This window comes from Vitis riparia, chromosome 6 (assembly GCF_004353265.1).
Source record: "Vitis riparia cultivar Riparia Gloire de Montpellier isolate 1030 chromosome 6, EGFV_Vit.rip_1.0, whole genome shotgun sequence".
Lineage (NCBI taxonomy): Eukaryota > Viridiplantae > Streptophyta > Magnoliopsida > Vitales > Vitaceae > Vitis > Vitis riparia.
In genome coordinates, this window is record NC_048436.1 from 9,816,073 (window position 1) to 9,834,828 (window position 18,756).

At 31.3% G+C, this 18,756-nt stretch overlaps 1 pseudogene; it reads left to right on the forward strand.

The window, feature by feature from the left end:
• Positions 1 to 13,168: 13,168 nt before the first annotated feature.
• On the forward strand, positions 13,169 to 17,953 carry LOC117915790 (annotated as a pseudogene).
• Positions 17,954 to 18,756: the final 803 nt, after the last annotated feature.

Below are 18,756 nucleotides of genomic sequence, written 5' to 3' on the forward strand. Positions count from 1 at the left end.
CATTAAATATGATTGTCCTCTCTACAAAAGTGAAGCCAAGAGGAGAAAGAAGAAGGGAATGATGGCCACTTGGAGTGAAAGTGAAGATGAATCCTCTAAATAAGAAAATGAGAAAGAAGTAGCAAACATGTGCTTCATGGCAATAGATGAACTTGATGAGGTAAACTCTAACTTTAGTGATGAGGATATACATGATGCATTTGAAGAATTGTATGGGGATTTTGAAAAACTTAGTTTGAAAAATATTTCTCTTAAAAAGAAAATTCAACAACTTGAAAAAGAACTTGGAGAAGTAAAAGAAAAATTTTCAAATGTTGAAGTTTCTAAAACTCATCTTGAAAAAGAAAATGAGATTCTAAGAAAGAAAAATGAATGGTTGACCTCCTCTTTTTCAATTTTTTCTTGGGGACAAAAATCTTTTGAAATGATTCTAGCTAGCCAAAAATGTGTTTTTGACAAACAAGGGCTAGGATTCAAATCTTCAAAAAAATCAAAAGTATTTAAAAAACTATTTTGTAAAGGAATCCACAAGTGCAAGTCCTTCCACTATTTGCAACTTTTGTGGAAAAGGAGGGCATATTAGTAGTACATGCTCTTTAAGAAATGGTTATCAAAAGAATTCAAATGCAAAAGCTAAAAAGATTTGGATTGAAAAACCCAATGTCACTAACCCTCAAGGACCCAAAAAAATATGGTCACCTAAATCAACTTGAGTTTTATGTTGTAGGTTCAAAGAAGGATACGTGGTTCTTAGATAGTGGATGCTCAAGACACATGACCGGAGATGAATCCAAGTTTGCTTTTCTTACAAAGAAAAAGAGAGTAATGTTACCTTTGGAGACAATGCACAATGAAGAATCATTGGTCAAGGCAACATTGGTAATGACACATCCTCTCTCATTGAAAGTGTTTTATTAGTAGATGGTTTAAAACATAACCTTTTAAGCATTAGTCAATTTTGTGACAAAGGTTTTAAAGTGATTTTTAAAGCATCTCATTGCATCATCAAGGATATTCAAAATGATAAAACCATCTTCATGGGTCATAGATGTGATAATGTTTACACTATAAATATTTCAAAATATGATGACCTTGATAGATGCTTTTCAAGCATGCATGATCAAAGTTGGTTGTGGCATAGGAGGTTAGGACATGCTAACATGGACCTCATTTCCCAACTCAACAAAGATGAACTTGTTATAGGTCTTCCCAAAATAAATTTTCAAAAAGATAAAGTTTGTGAAGCTTGTCAAGTGGGAAAGCAAATCAAAAACTCTTTTAAAAACAAAAAATGTCATTTCCACATCTAGGTCACTTGAGTTGTTGCATATGGATTTATTTGGTCCCTCTAGGACACCAAGTATTGGAGGAAAATCTTATGCATATGTTATTGTGAATGACTTCTTTGGATATACATGGGTCTTGTTTTTAAGTCAAAAGAATAAAGCCTTTTATGAGTTTTCAAAGTCTTGCAATAAGGTTCAAAATGAAAAAGGTTTTGCAATTACTTGTATAAAAAGTGATCATGGAAGAGAATTTGAAAATATTGATTTTGAAGAATACTGTAATGAGCATGGAGTTGACCATAATTTTTCGGCTCTTAGAACTCCTCAACAAAATAGGGTAGTTGAAAGGAAAAATAGAACTCTTCAAGAGATGGCAAGAACCATGCTAAATGAAAACAATTTACCAAAATATTTTTGGGCCGAAGCGGTTAACACTTCTTGTTATGTTTTAAATAGAATATTATTGAGGCTCATTCTTAAGAAAACTCCCTTGAGCTTTGGAAAAACAAGAAACCCAACATTAATTATTTCAAAGTCTTTGGATGCAAATGTTTTATATTAAACACCAAAGACAATCTTGGAAAATTTGATGCAAAATCGGATGTTGGAATTTTCATTGGTTACTCAATTTCAAGTAAAGCTTTTAGAGTTTTTAACAAAAGAACCATGGTTGTAGAGGAGTCCATCCATGTTATTTTTTTATGAATCCAACAATTCTCTCCAAGAAAGAGAGAGTGTTGATGATGATTTAGGTTTGGAAACCTCCATGGGAAGATTGCAAATTAAAGATAGAAGACAACAACAAGAAATTAGAAAGGATCCCAAGAAAGAAGAATCACCATTGGTACTACCCTTTCCTCAACAAGTGCAAGGTGAATCAAGTCAAGACCTTCTTAAAGAATGAAAGTTTTTCATTAGTCACCCACTAGATCAGATTATAGGTAATCCATCTAGTGGGATAAGAACTAAATCCTCTCTTAGAAGGATTTTTAATAATCTAGCTTTTATATCTCAAATTGAGCCTAAAAATATAAACGATATTTTAAATGATGAAAATTAGATGCTTGCAATGAGTTAAATCAATTTGAAAGAAGTGAAGTATGTGAATTAGTACCAAGTCCTTCAAACCAAAGTGTTATTGGAACTAGATGGGCCTTTAGAAATAAAATGAATGAAAATGGCATAATTGTTAGAAATAAAGCAAGATTGGTAGCCCAAGGTTTTAATCAAGAAGAAGAGATAGATTATGAAGAAACTTTTGCCCCTGTAGCTAGGTTGGAAGTCATTAGGATGTTACTTGCCTTTGAATGTTTTAAAGACTTTGTTTTATATCAAATGGATGTGAAAAGTGTTTTTTTAAATGGTTTTATAAATGAAGAAGTATATGTTGAACAACCACCCGGTTTTCAAAGTTTCAACTTTCCTAACCATGTTTTTAAACTTAAAAACGCATTTTATGATTTGAAACAAACACCTAGAGCATGGTATGAAAGATTGAGTAAATTTTTTTGAAAAAAGGTTTTAAAATGGGAAAAATTGACACAACTATTTTCATAAAAACCAAAGAAAATGATATGCTCTTAGTTCAAATATATGTTGATAACATCATTTTTTGTGTTACTAATGTCTCTCTTTGTGAAGAATTTTCTAAGTGCATGCATAGTGAGTTTGAAATGAGCATAATGGGAGAACTCAAATTCTTCATTGGACTTCAAATCAAGCAACTAAAGGAAAGAACCTTCATCAATCAAGCAAAGTATATAAGAGATCTTCTCAAAAGGTTTAACATGGAAGAAGCCAAAACAATGAAGACTCCAATGATCTCATCCATCAAGTTTGATAAGGATGAGAAAGGTAAATCCATTTACTCTACTATGTATAGAGGCATGATAGACTCTTTGCTATATTTGACTGCTAGTAGACCCGACATTATGTATAGTGTATGCTTGTATGCTAGATTTCAATCTTGTCCTAAAGAATCTCACTTAAGTGTCGTAAAAAGAATCCTCAAATATTTGAAAGGGACAATGAACATAGGCTTATGGTATCCTAAGAGTGATAACTTTGAATTAATTAGTTTTTCGGATGTCGATTTTGCCTGTTGTAGGATTGAAAGAAAAAACACTAGTGACACTTGTCATTTCTTAGGATACTCACTTGTCTCATGGCATAGAAAGAAGCAAAATTCGGTATTTTTGTCAACAACGGAAGCCGAATACATAGCAACCGGTTTATGTTGTGCACAAATCCTTTGGATGAAATAAACACTTAGTGATTTTGATTTATCTTTTGAGTATGTTCCTATTAAATGTGATAATACTAGTGCCATAAGTATATAAAAAAATCTCGTGCAACACTCTAAGACTAAGCATATAGAGATTAGACATCATTTTCTTAGTGATCATGCACAAAAGAGTGACATAACACTTGAATTTGTAAGCACAAAAATTCAACTTGTCAATATCTTTACGAAACCTCTAAGTGAAGAATAATTTGTTGATATTAGAAGACAACTAGGGGTGATTTCTTTATGATCTAATGTTTGCTCAATCAATTCTTGATGAATATACCTTCTCATTGCATGAATTTCATGTCATATGCATCATATAGACATATACTTAGATAATGGCCAAATTTTGACCAAAAATCAAAATTCCCTTGGCATTGGGCATCAAAATTTGGGGATTTCAACTAAAAATGGTAAGGGGAGGATCACAAAATGAGAAAATGTGCAAAAAAATTGAAAAGTCAAAACATTGATTGCATTGACCAGGCGGTTGACCGAACTAGGACCGGTCGATTAGTTCGTCAGGATTTAGGGTTTTTAAGAGACTCTCGCACTTTAGTTTCTGCACTATTCTCCTCTATTTCTTTAAGGTTTCTCTATTTTTTGCTTATAGAGACGTATTTGAGTACGTTTTGGACCGACTGAAGGCTTTGGATTGGATTTTTGGGAAGAATAAAGGCTAAGGTTTCGAATTTGGACCGCTTTCTCTTCCTCCTGCGCGCCATAGTCAGCTTCAGCACCGTTTTCTCTCCATTTTCGTATGCCTGGGGTTTCAGTTGTGAGTGTTTCTCTCTTTACCAACCACTACTCCCTTGTTTCTTCTTCCATATGGCTCCTAGATTAGAGTCCGCTGCTTTTAGGGCATAGGACAAGTGCCTAGTTGAGCCGTCTCAGTCGGAGGCACACTGAAAAGTGAGGTTTGACACCACCTTGTTCATTTTCGTGGAGGACTACTAGTGGTACAAACAACATTATGCTCAAAGACAAGTAGTTCCTAAGAAAAATATTAATTTTTCCCAACTTTAACATTTCATATTGAAGGGTCTATTCACTAGGATGGGTTGGCTACCCATGGTCATTGTTTCGGAGCTGATTTTCCCAACTCTGGTGCGAGCATTTTACTCGAGGGTGACTTATGGCATGTGTGGTCCGATCATTTCTACTGTCAGAAGAGTTGAGATCCGTCTGGACCCGGAGAACATTTGTTGTATTTTCGATATTGCTCCGATTGGACTCAAAGTGTATGAGTCCAAGATGTGGCCCACTGTGCCAAGATTTGAGCTTAGATAGGCCATTCAGAGGATTTATGGACTTCTAGATGCCCATGGAATGGGCAAACCCTCGGCTTACAGCTTGACGGTCATCAGTAGAGTGTTACACCATATGTTGTGCTCTATCTTTCTACCACGGGAAGGACTCCGAGATGAGGTCTCTTATTATGAGGTATTCCTTATTGACTCTATTTTGACTGGGAGACGGATCCACTTGGGGTACTTGATGATGATGTACATGATCTCACGTTATGAGAGCACAACTCACGTACTCCCCTATGGTCGTTTCCTTACCAAAGTGTTCAAGGATGTTGGCGTTGACTTGAGCAAAGAGACAGATTTTGAGGCCCCAACAGTTATGAACTGTATGATGATCAATCAATGACGATGATGAAATTTGAGAAGGCCCCATATGGTTCTTGGGTAAAGAGAGCAAAGAGAGCACTTGCACAAGCCCGGGGACAGGGACAAGCACAAGCACATCCTAGAGTTGAGGAGGAGGCCGAGATACGAGAGATAGAGGGTGAAGTAGACCCTTAGAATGACTATTAGCAAAGAGAGCCCGAGCTTGACATCCATCCATTACAATCAAAGGGTGTTTCGTTTAAGGCTACCTTTTCTGAGTCGATGATGTCTGAGCCGACTTGTACAATGGGTCCATCTACTCAACAGTCATTCACTAAGCCTTCCTCTGGCCCTGCATTCATTGAGCCTCCTCATACTGAGATACCACCTCCTCAGGCACCTCTCGCTCCTGACCATGCTCCATGGATGGATTTATCTACTCAGATTAGCTCTCTAGGCACATGGAGAAGCTTGCTATAGTCAGTGATACACAGTTCTACTCCATGGAGGATCACATGGATCAGTATCAGGCTAGCTTCACTTATCAGTTTGGGTATCTCCAGTAGAGGTTTGAGCGTATTGAGGATCGCATGGATCAGCATCAGGTTGGCTTCACTTCACAGTTTGAGCATCTCCAACAGATGATTGAACATATTGAGGATTGCTTGGAAAGCTAGCATGAGGAGATGATGGCTTATTTGCGATCTATGTTTCCACTTCCACCTTCTCAGCCTTGATTCCTTAGATACCTCCTTTGTTTTTTAATTTTTTTTATGTTGCCAAAAGGGTGAGATATTTAGGATCTAGGAGTCTATAGCAGACTTACATGCATATCATTGTCATATCATTATCATATCATTGTTTGGATCATACATATTGAATAATGATATATTTGACTTATATTTGATATGCCTATATGTTTCATGACTTACATTGTTTCTTATTATAAATTCTTTCTAGCATGTCTTGATTATCTTGGTTTTAACTTCGTAAATTTTGATTTTTTGACCCATGATTGGTTTGAGAGGGAGATTCTTCTTCTCCTAGATAATTTTTTAAAATAGTTATCAAAAACAATTTTAAAGAATAATTTTTGAAAATTATTCTCTAATGGTTTGTAAAATAAAAATTGGTTTAAATTGTTTTTAATAATTTTAAATATGTTTTAAAAATAAATTTTATATCTAGTGTTTTATTTTTAATCATTTTATATATTTGTATAATTATTTTATATAAGAGTTATCATAAAATAAGTGAAAACAATAAAAAATAATTAAAACATGTTCTTCAAAAGCACTCTATTTTCTTTTCTTTTAAAACAGAAAATAAATTTTCTTTACCAATCATAATTTCTGTTCTAAAAAACAATTACTAAACAGAGCCATATTCTTGTGCAAAATTTCTCCTTCATCACCATGTCATGAATGAAAGTAAAACTTTGTTATTTTGTTGATTTTTTTTTTTAAAATGATTGGACATTGAGAAGATTGATGTTGTCATCTTTTTTTATATTAACTACCATATGAATCACAAAAGGTTAGATCATACCATTTTTTTCTTTTTTCTTTTTTTCTTTTTATATGGGATAATTGAATTTGTAGTTTATCCATCAATACCAACTCTCTTATAATAAAAGGTGAATTTACTTATTCTTTAATATTTTATAAATCTTATTAATATCAAGCAAATTTAAATTGAGTTATATAAATAGTTTTGTATGTAGTTTAACTGTGGTTAAATTTCAATTATAAAATATTTAATAATTTAAGTTCTAAGTCATATTTGATACGTCTAAACTTTATATTAAATTTTATTAACAAGAATTATATTATAATTAAGTTTTCTTTATGTAAAGCTTAAGTATGATTAAGTTCTTAATTGTAGTCCAAAAAATTAAGTCTGGGCATATAAAAATTGGCTTAAGGCATAAATGAGTTAGGAGATGGCTTCAAGCTTTTTAATATGGAAACTTCTAAGTCATATTTGATACGTCTAAACTTTATATTAAATTTTATTAACAAGAATTATATTATAATTAAGTTTTATTTATGTAAAGCTCTTATATGGTTAAGTTCTTAATTATAGTCCAAAAAATTAAGTCTGGGCATATAAAAATTGGCTTAAGGCATAAATGGGTTAGGAGATGGCTTCAAGCTTTTTAATATATGTAAGCAAGATACTAGTCAAATGTACCCCCCCCCCCACCATTTTGCTTGAAATTGCTTCCGAAGGGATCTAACTCGCCCTTGTAATATAAAGTGCACCAAACATATATACTTAAAGTCATTATATAAAGAAAATGTTAAAAGAATATTTTAAAGAGCAAATTAATTATAATTATTTTATAATTAAATGCAAAATTTTCTTTTAATTAATTACCAAAAATATAAAAATTATATAATTTTCTTCATAATGTTTTTAATATCATTAATAATTAATTAAATATTAAAAAATTATATATATATCATAATTTATTTTATATTGTTTAATACAATTAAATTAAATGGATCATATTTTAATATTAATATATATTTTAAAATTAGACATGTTATAATCAAATATCATAATATTATATGTAATTTAATAATAAATGTACACTTATAAAATTCATATTTTTATCGATGCATACGATATTATTATCAAATATGATAAATCATGTTATACATATATCAAAATTTTCAATAAAATAACTTTAAAATGTCTATTATACTTCTAATTATATTGTTATGAGGTTTTCCTTACATTTTCATGAGTTTTTAACAATTTTAAGCTTATCGATATTTTTTTTCCAAAATATCCGCCGATATATCTCCGATATATCCGATATATCTCCGATATATCCGATATATCTATAAAATCGAAGTATCGATATATCCGTGATTACCGATATTTTCATCCTTGGTAAGCAATGACCTTTAGGATGTGTGGAAACTAATTCTTATTGTGAGCAATGACCTTCTAAGATGTGTGGAAATTAATTGTTATGGCCCCATGAGAAAATTTTCATGTCTATTTGTTAATTGTTTTTTTTTTTTTAAATATTTATTCTTAAGATTAAAAAAAATAAATATTTGAGAACCAAAAATGGAAAATAAGAGTTTGCTTGATACCTATTTTCAAAAATAATTGTTGAAAACTATTATTTAATGTTATGTAAAATAAAAATTTATTTTAAAATTTGAAATATTTTAAACATATTTTTAATATTTTTAAAAATGTTTTAAAATAATTTTTATATTTAATGTTTTATTTTTAACTATTCTACATATTTGTATAATTATTTTTAAAAAATAATATTAAAAAAATAAGTGAAAAAATAGAAAATAATTAAAATATGTTTTGTGAAAAATGTCATGTTTTATGATCTTAAGAGTAGAAAACAGAAAATAGAAAATAGTTTTTTGTTGTCAAAAAAGTTTTTTTTTTTTTTTTAGAAAACAAAAAACTATTTTTGAAAACAATTACCAAACATACTCTAATTTTTTATTCTTAAAAATAGAACTAATATACTTTTATTCTTAAAGATAGGAAATGATATGCTTTCTATTGTTTTCATTTATTTTGTGATGATTGTTTTGTACAATAATAAGATAAATATGGAGAATAATTAAAAATAAAGTACTATAATAAATTTTATTTTTTAAAAATATTTAAAATATAAAAAGCAAGTTCTAATTTTCTAAATTCCTAAACAAACTTTTGTTGTAAAAAATATTAGAGAAATATTTTTAAAAACTATTCTCAAATATACTCTTAATAACCTATTCTTAATAAGTAGTTTTTTTTTTTTTTTTTTTTTTTGTGGGTCTTAATAAGTTATTTTTTTTAAATAAGTTATTATTAGGGTTGTTCTTTGGTACACACTCTTTATTATGGGTACCTACCCACATTTGACCATACTGATAAAATGACACGTGTAAAGTGCATGTCATTAAAAAATTTACAAAAACTTATTAAACCGGTAAAGATGACCTGTTGGTGAGAAATAATCACATGCATTTCATACATATCTAAATATTACAACTTTTTTTTTATTTTATAATTTATTATTAAATATCAAATATAATTTGTTATTTAATGAACTACCTAACTCTATCTAAAAAAGAAAATCCTACCAACTACCCTTATAATCTCAGTATTCATATATCCAATTTTTTAGTATTTTAATTTTTAAATTTTTTAAGGATAATTATTAATTAGTATCAATAAACAATATTATTATATTTCCAAGTGGAAAAAAAATTCAAAAAAAATATGAAAAATTGTCAAATTTCAAGGAAGAATGTGAGGAATGGTATGGAGAATGTGAGGATTTGTCATATTCTTCCTAGCCTTTCTCACATTCTTCGTACCCTTCATCACATTCTTTATACCCTTATTCACATTCTTCATACCTTTTTATAATTACTTAGTGTTTTAAAATTTTAATTTTTTTAGGATAATTTCCATCATTTCTGAGCTTAATTAATATCAATAAACAATATTATTGTATTTTCAAGTGGAAAAAAAATTTGAAAAATTGTAAAATTTCAAAGGTACGAAAAATGTGAAGAAGGCACGAAGAGTGTGAGAAATTCTCACACTCTTCATACCCTTCCTCACATTCTTTGTACTCTCTCCAATTTTTAATTTTTTTTAGGATAATTTCTATCATTTTTAAGCTTAATTAGTATCAATAAATAATATTATTATATTTTCCAAGTAAAAGAAAAATTAAAAAAATATGAAAAATTGTCAAATTTTCACAGTACGAAGAATGTGAGGAAGGGTACGAAGAATGTGAGGATTTCTCATATTCTTCGTACCATTCCTCACATTCTTCATACTATTCATCACATTTTTTATACATTTACTTACATTCTTCGTACCCTTTACAATTATTTAGTGTTTTAAAATTTTAAATTTTTTTAGGATAATTTTCATCATTTCTAAGCTTACTTAATATCAATAAAAAAATATTGTTATATTTTCAAGTGAAAAAAATTCAAAAAATATGAAAAATTGTAAAATTTCAAGGGGAAGAAGAATGTGAGGAATGGTATGAAGAATATGAGGATTTCTCACATTCTTCGTACCCTTCCTCACATTCTTTGTACCCTTCCTCACATTCTTCACTCTCCTAATTTTTTAGTGTTTTAATTTTTAAATTTTTTTTAGGATAATTTCCATCATTTCTATTTTTAAGTGGAAAAAAAATAAAAAAATTGTAAAATTTTGAGGGTACAAAAAATGTGAGAAAGGGTACGAAACATGAGGATTCCCTACATTCTTCGTACCACCTCCAATTTTTAAAGTTTTAATTTTTTAAAATTTCTTTTAAGGGTAATTTTCATCATTTCTAAACTTAATTAGTATCGATAAATAATATTATTGTATTTCCGTGTGGAAAAAAATTTTGAAAGTTTAAAATTTTGTAAAATTTTTGAGGGTAAAGAGAATGTGACAAAGGGTGCTAAGAATGTAAGAATTCCTCACATTCTTTGTACCATTCCTCAGATTATTCGTACCTTCTACAATTACTTAGTATTTTAATTTTTTAATTTTTTTGAAAATAATTTTCATCATTTATAAGCTTCATTAGTATCAATAAACAATATTATTTGTATTTTTAAGTGGAAAAAAATCGAAAAAATAAAAAATTCAAAAATTTGTTAAATTTTAGGGTACGGAGAATGTGAGGTAGGGTATGAAGAATGTAAGGATTGCTCACATTCTTTGTACCCTCTATAATTACTTAGTGTTTTAAATTTTTAATTTTTTTAAAAATAATTTTCATCATTTCTAAACTTAATTAGTATCAATAAACAATATTTTATGAGGAAGGGTACAGAGAATCTAAGGATTCCTTATAACCTTCATACATTTTCTTACATTTTTCGTATCCACTCTAATTTTTTAATGTTTTAATTTTCTAATTTTTTTAGGATAATTTGCATCATTTCCAATTTAAAAATTTTTAAATTCTTATTTTTTGTAACAATTCTTTCAATAATAACTCAAAATAATATTATTAAACTATGTTATTGTCATTTGCAAGTTAAAAAGTAAATATGAAATTTTAAAAATATAAATAATTTAGGAAACGAAAAATATGAGAACGGTAATAAAAATGTGATAAATATATGTTTGGTACTTTCATCACATTTTTCATATTGATTTTTAGTTTTAGAATTTTTGAAATTACAAATTCATTTTCGAAAATACTATCATTAGTAACTCAAAAGAGTCTTAGTAATTTATTTTATTGTAATTTAAATTTGAAAACCTTAAATTCAAAAAATGTAAAATTTGAAGAGTACGGAAAACATTATGACGATCTAATTACCTAAGCTTTACATATGATTATAAAAAATACTGAATTTTAATGAAAATACTCATTTCATATTAAAATATTACCATATTCATTTTTATGTTGAGTTTAAATGTTTAATAATTTGTTAAAGATAAAATAATGTAATTATGATATATGATGATTTTTTTTGTTAATAAATATATTTTCAAATTTTATTTCAATTTTATTTTTATTTTTTTCCAATTCTATTTTTATCTCAATATTTATCTTATATTTATTTTATTTAAACCCAAAATAAATAGTTGAGAATGGAGGAAGAAATTAAAGGAGACGGTGGAAGGCCACAACCGGTTCTTCCCTTAACCGGTTAAGTGGAATTTTTATTTCAAATTTAAAATGGATGGCCAAGATGTAATCTTGGACATCCGATGGCTTAAAAACTTTTCATTACGGTACGAAAGGAGGTACTCTAGAATTTTCCTTATTCTTGATAAGTCGTTTTTGTTTTAACTTTATAATGATTTGCATTATGAGTGACATATTTTTTCAGACATAACCAAGGATGAAAATTTCCCGGGGAAGTTTCATGTGTCGGTTAGGACCGACATGACACATGATGGAGAGTATCCACCTAGCCCCCTTTTCACCAATTTTTTTTTCCTGATTTTTCAGGATTTTCACCGACATGATATATGGCCAAACTCAAAATTTGTATTTTTAGAGGGGCTTGGAGGGCTCCCTCATAAAAATTTAAGACCCTTGCGTGTAAAACTTATATATATCTTATTTAAACATTTTTAAAACATAAAAATTAATTAATAAATTAATTTTAATTATTTCTTTTTCAAATTCAAATTAAATAATTATTAAAAATATAAAAACCATCATATTTTAATAATCTTTATTTATATATATTTCATATTATGATTTATTACAAGAAAAGTATATACCTATAAATAAATTATAAATATTTTAAAATAAAAAATTTATTAAGATAAATATATTAATTTGATGATTTAAAATGAATTTTAAGTTAATTTTAACTAATAATCTTAATGCTTAATGTAAAAATTAAATAATTAATTTTAAGTTAATAACTTAAGTTTCAAATTAATTTTATCAAATAATCTTAATATTTAATATAAAAATTAAATCATTAATTTTAAGTTAATAACCTAAATATAATTTAACTTAAAATGAATCATATTAAATTGGACCAAACAGTGAAGTTTAATTAGAAATGAGTAATTGAAGGCATTTCAATTTATGGATGAAAAGAATCACAAAGTATGCATGGAATTTTATATAATGCAATATCAAAATGAGGATAAATTATTAAAAAAGCTTTGGGATTTCAAAATAAGAAAAAGTTATTTTGGAGAAGAGACTTGGCATTATAAAGATTTTTTACTTTTTTGGGTTTTTGGTAGCTAGAAAAAGTTATTTTTGGTAGGCATTTTCGCCGCGACTCTAGCCTCAAAAGTTCAATGGGAGAAGAGAGAGAAAAGAACAAAAAGAAAAGGAAAGGAGAGATAAGAGAGAGGAGGAGAATCTCCACCAAATCGAGTGTCGTTTCCGCGGTGAGAGTTCAGCCTTTCAGCTGAAAGCTGCTTTCATTTCTTATCTTTATTTGAAATTTGAACTTGAACCTTTTGTTTTGTCGAACCCAACAACCTTTCAGGCAAATCTTCTGTACTTCCATTTCTTGCTCTCATTTGCACATACATTACTCCTCCACTTGTTAGTATTTTTATGTTTGCCAAGTTCTGCAATTTTTGTAGCTTAAATGGAGCTTTGAAACAAGTACTTTGAATAGTTTTTCAACCTTCTCACTCTATCATCTCTTCAGATTGAAGACCCATTAGGCCTTCAAAATGGTGAAGTTCTCCATGCCCTTGATGGGTTTGATGCTGTTATGCTTGTGGGCAACTGTTACAGAAGCAAAATACATCAAGTACAAAGACCCTAAACAGCCATTGGGCGTTAGAATCAAGGACCTCATGGCCCGGATGACTCTACAAGAAAAGATTGGCCAAATGGTGCAGATCGAGCGCGAAGCTGCATCTGCCGATATCATGAAGAAGTACTTCATTGGTAAAACAGATTCAAAATCATTGATCAACGTCTAAGTCGGAACTCTTGAGTTTTTTTTTTTTTTTTTTTTGTGGTGAATGAATGCTATGCAATGTGCAGGGAGTATTTTGAGTGGTGGAGGGAGTGTCCCGGCCAAGAGAGCATCGCCTGAGACATGGGTGAGTGTTGTGAATGAATTCCAGAAGGGTTCTCTATCCACCCGTCTTGGATTCCCATGATTTATGGGATTGATGCAGTTCATGGCCACAACAATGTGTACAACGCAACAGTTTTTCCTCACAATGTTGGTCTTGGAGCTACTAGGTAAGTGATGTGCATCTACAAGTATACATGTGCTTGGGTTTCTTTGATCAAAATGGGGCTTTAGAGTTGAGGTTACTTTCAATTTATTTGTGCGCATTGGACCTCTGGTTCTGGGTTCAAATGGACCAGATATCCAATTCCCATCTGTAATAGATGTGCAGCTACCAATTTTCTAAATTGACTTGGCTGAGAGATGAAGGGCGTAAGCGAAGGAATTAACAAATCCAAGCTTTTCTAACGTATAGATTTGAAGGGGAATCTGTTTGCTCAGTGCCTCAAATGGTAGTAAATCAGCAGATGAAAGTTGAAACAGTATAGCCCTTAATGTGTATGACTTGTCTTAGGTTGCTGATATTTCCTTTTAGCTTTGAGCCATTATGTGAAACTCCTTTTGATGTTTTGAAAGGTCCACAAGTTTTCATGAATTCTCATACAAAATTTTCAGTATCTGAAAGAATGGATAAGGAATGCATGAAAAAGCTGAGACTTGAAATTTGGACTTGAGTACCCTTGTTTATAGTTGATTTGTAAATCTTTGAATCACATGGCACTGTCAATTTATATTTTTATGGAATTGAATATTTGATTGAATTAATGTGAGTGCTCAGGTTCTTGCAGTCAAACCTATTGTTGCATGATTGGCTTATGCTTAACCTAATATTGTTTTTATTTTGTTATTATTATTATTGTTTTAAATCTCAGGGATCCTGAGCTTGTGAAGAAGATTGGAGCTGCAACTGCTCTTGAAGTTAGAGCTACAGGAATTCCCTATGCTTTTTGCTCCATGTATTGCGGTAACCACATGATAACAGAGTCAGTAGTTATAAATCCTAGTTTTTTTAGCTTGTTTGGGTTCTAATTTGTTATTTGTCTGTGAAATCTGTGACGCAGGTTTGCAGGGATCCAAGATGGGGTCGGTGTTATGAAAGCTATAGTGAAGATCATAAAATTGTTCAAGCAATGACCGAGATCATACCTGTTTGCAAGGAGATTTACCTGCTGGTTCTAAGAAGGGTGTTCCCTTTGTTGGTGGAAAGTAAGAAATTAGCAAGGATATATATATATATATATATATATCCTTTCTTTAAACCTCTTTATTTCCACTAAGTGAATTATTAACCACTGATATTCTTGGTGTGAATCTTTCAGAAAATCTCCTTTATTGTGTCCCTTTATTCAAATTATTATTATTATTATTATTATTATTGTTTTGTCTTAAAATTTCTTTTTTTTTTTAGCGAGGTCACATTGCTAGTCACATCACCATTTAAATAAATTAATTTGAGCTCGTCAGATCTCTATGCATTTTCATATAAGTTCTGTACAAATGCATATGGACTTTTGAGATGATCAGTCAATAAGTCATAACTTTTAATATATGATAGCAAAAGGATGGACCTGATGCTACCTGGTCTGCAGTTTGTAGCTTTTTGACATACTCTGGGTATGGTTCAGTTTTACATGATTTAAAGATAACTGCTTCCTGTAAATTTGCTCAACTGGCCTTATCCATGTACCTTAGTGGTGTGCCATGTGATCCTGTAAATATTAAGCATACTGCATACTGAAACAGGAAGAAAAATGCCAAAAGGCTTCTCCATGTAAAGCTTCATATTCTTTACTTGGTAGGTTGACTGCTGGTTGTGCCTAAAAGCATTAGAAGCCATTTTCTGCTTGAACAGTGGTTTGCATTTCTTTGGATTTCGTTCATCATAGATTTTAGGTGCTAATTTCTCTCAGAACTTTTCTAATGGGTATGCAAGGGGTTTGCTATAGGTATCTGATGGATTTGTTTGTCCTTGCTGTAGCTGTAGACATTACTTGGAAAATGTTTTCTGGTTTGCATAATCATTCCCTTATTTGATTCTGTAGAAGGATTGATTAGAGCCTCTGCAACTGCTGTAAAGTCTCATGTTAAGAAAGGTTTACTTGGTTGGTGAATCTCTTATGGCTTGTGCATGTCAAGAAGCACATCTGAAATTAAGATTGTTGTTTAATAATCCTATGGAAATTTTATTGAAATTCTGTGAACTGACATAGTTAAAGGTCCTGTTGCATACTAGGGAGAAGAATGATTTCCTCATTAATTTTTTAAATTGGCTCAGGACAAAGGTTGCAGCTTGTGCCAAGCACTATGTGGGGGATGGTGGTACTACCAAGGGCATCAATGAGAATAACACTATAATTGATTTTAATGGATTGCTCAACATCCACATGCCTGCATATCGTAACTCCATCAGCAAAGGTGTTGCTACATTATGGTTTCCTACTCAAGCTGGAATGGAAAGAAGATGCATGCTAACCATGATCTTATCACCGGATTCCTCAAGAATAAACTACGGTTCAGGGTAAAGGAAATCATTTAAGAAATTATTCAACAAGTGTCTCAAGTTGTTAATTGTAATGAAGGACTAGAATTGCTAGGCATAATGTGTTTTGGTGGATGTATTTCAGGGTTTTGTCATATCGGATTGGCAGGGTATTGACAGGATTACATCTCCACCCCATGCTAATTATTCTTATTCTGTCGAAGCTGGAGTTGGTGCTGGAATAGACATGGTCAGTCAAAATTCATTGTGATGTAGATAAATAAAACCCTGAAATATTAGTGTACAATTTAATGTTGCTTAAACTGACAAAGGTATAGTGAATTTGTACTTGTTCTGGATATCTTGCAGGTCATGGTTCCATACAACTTCACAGAATTCCTTGATGATCTAACCTTCCAGGTGAAGAATGGCATCATCCCATGGCCAGGATTGATGATGCAGTGAAGAGGATCCTGAGAGTCAAATTTGTCATGGGATTATTTGAGAACCCAATGGCTGATCTCAGCCTGGTCAACCAACTTGGGAGCCAGGTCTGCTATTTCAACCCCATTAATACATTTTTCCTGGATGGTGACAAATTCCTATGTTGATCAATAATGTGGCTCAACAGGAGCATAGAGAGTTGGCAAGGGAAGCTGTGAGGAAGTCACTTGTGCTGCTGAAGAATGGTAAATCTGCCAAGAATCCATTACTTCCCTTCCTAAGAAAGCACCAAAGATACTTGTGCAGGAAGTCATGCTGACAACTTGGGTTATCAATGTGGAGCTGGACAATTGAATGGCAGGGTCTCGGAGGCAATGACCTAACATCAGGTATAATTTAAAATCCCACTTTAACATAGGTTTCTAACTTCTCAAAATTGCATTTTGATGTATAAAATTCAGGAATTTCATTCATTGCTCTGTCAATATGCTTCATAGTGGTTTCTTATAGGCTAGATGAAGATGCGCTTTTGCCTAAACTTTGGCAAGGCTTGAAATTTTCAGCAGAACAGGGTGCTCGTATAGCATAGCTCAGATAAACCCGAAATTTTATTCTCTTCAATTGTCTCATAATTATATGCATAATCAGTGGATTTCATATTGAGGTGGTCATCTAATAACAAGCTGTGAACCTTATGACTAGAAAGTGGAAGATCAAAAAGTTTGTTTTCTCACCATATCTGAAAGGACTATTGAGGGGCATTTTATCCATTTTGTGAGAGCATTATTATTATTTTTTCTGAAAGGTTTTTCTGATGGAATTCTGTTTAATTAACAGAACCACAATCCTAACTGCGGTGAAGAATTACCGTTGAATCTGGCACTCAAATTGTCTACAATGAGAACCCTGACTTAGAATCGTCAAGTCAAACAAATTCTCATATGCAATTGTTGTTGTGGGTGAGCCTCCTTATGCAGAAACTGCTGGTGATAGCATGAGTCTGACAATAGCTGAACCTGGTGCAAGCACCATCTCCAATGTCTGCGCAGCTGTCAAATGTGTCGTTGTTATCGTTTCTGGACGCCCTGTTGTGATCCAGCCTATCTAGCAAAAATAGATGCACTTGTAGCTGCTTGGCTTCCGGGAACTGAAGGCCAAGGTGTTGCAGATGTGCTGTTGGTGACTATGGATTCACTGGAAAGCTGGCACGAACTTGGTTCAAGACAGTGGAGCAGCTCCCCATGAATGTTGGTGATCCACACTATGACCCTCTATTTCCCTTTGGGTTTGGTCTAACGACTAAACCCACCAAGCAGACCTAGAATCCCATTGGAAGGGCGATACTCATCCAATTAAAACTTTCTGAGTTCATTTTCCTTTCTATGTACCTTTTCCTAGAATGTGGTTGCTGCATTTGTTTGTTTTTGACATGCAAGGATGCTATTTAAACAGAGTAGTAGAGGGTGCTCATGCTTCAAGCAATATCCATTTCAACTGGAGCTGTGAATGGTATTCAGCATCCCTGAGATGTGTACCAGAGATTAAGATTAAGAATTGAGTGGCAAGTTTGCGATAGCATGACACTTATAATTTATTCAATCGCTACCCATTCATAATGTACTATAAATCTGGATTTGAATCCTAATATAGCATTTATATATTATGCTTTTGGCCCTTTCTTCATTTCTCCTATGGAGGATGAATGTCAGATCCAATTTTTGTTGTATTGTAAGTTTACAAAGGAACACTGAACATGCACACTTACGCATGTTAGCATTCCTAAATTTTATTTTATATATATAATATTAAATAGTTTTTAATATTTTCAAAATATTGAGTTGGGCCCCTTTTGTAAATTGGATTTGATTTATGATTTGAGATTTGGGCTTAGTATGTTGTTTTAGAATTATCATTTCAATTGAATTGCATTCGGTTTTTCTTATATTTTTATTGGGCTTTGATTATTTATTTTGCCTCTTATTTGGATTTTTCTTGGTGTTTGGACGAGTGTTTTGACACCATGTTGATTTTTTTGGACTTTCTGGATTTTTCTCTCTAAAACTCTTGGTATTATTTATTTATTGTTTTTTGTGAGAGGTTGAGATGTTTTTGGCATTTCCAAGTT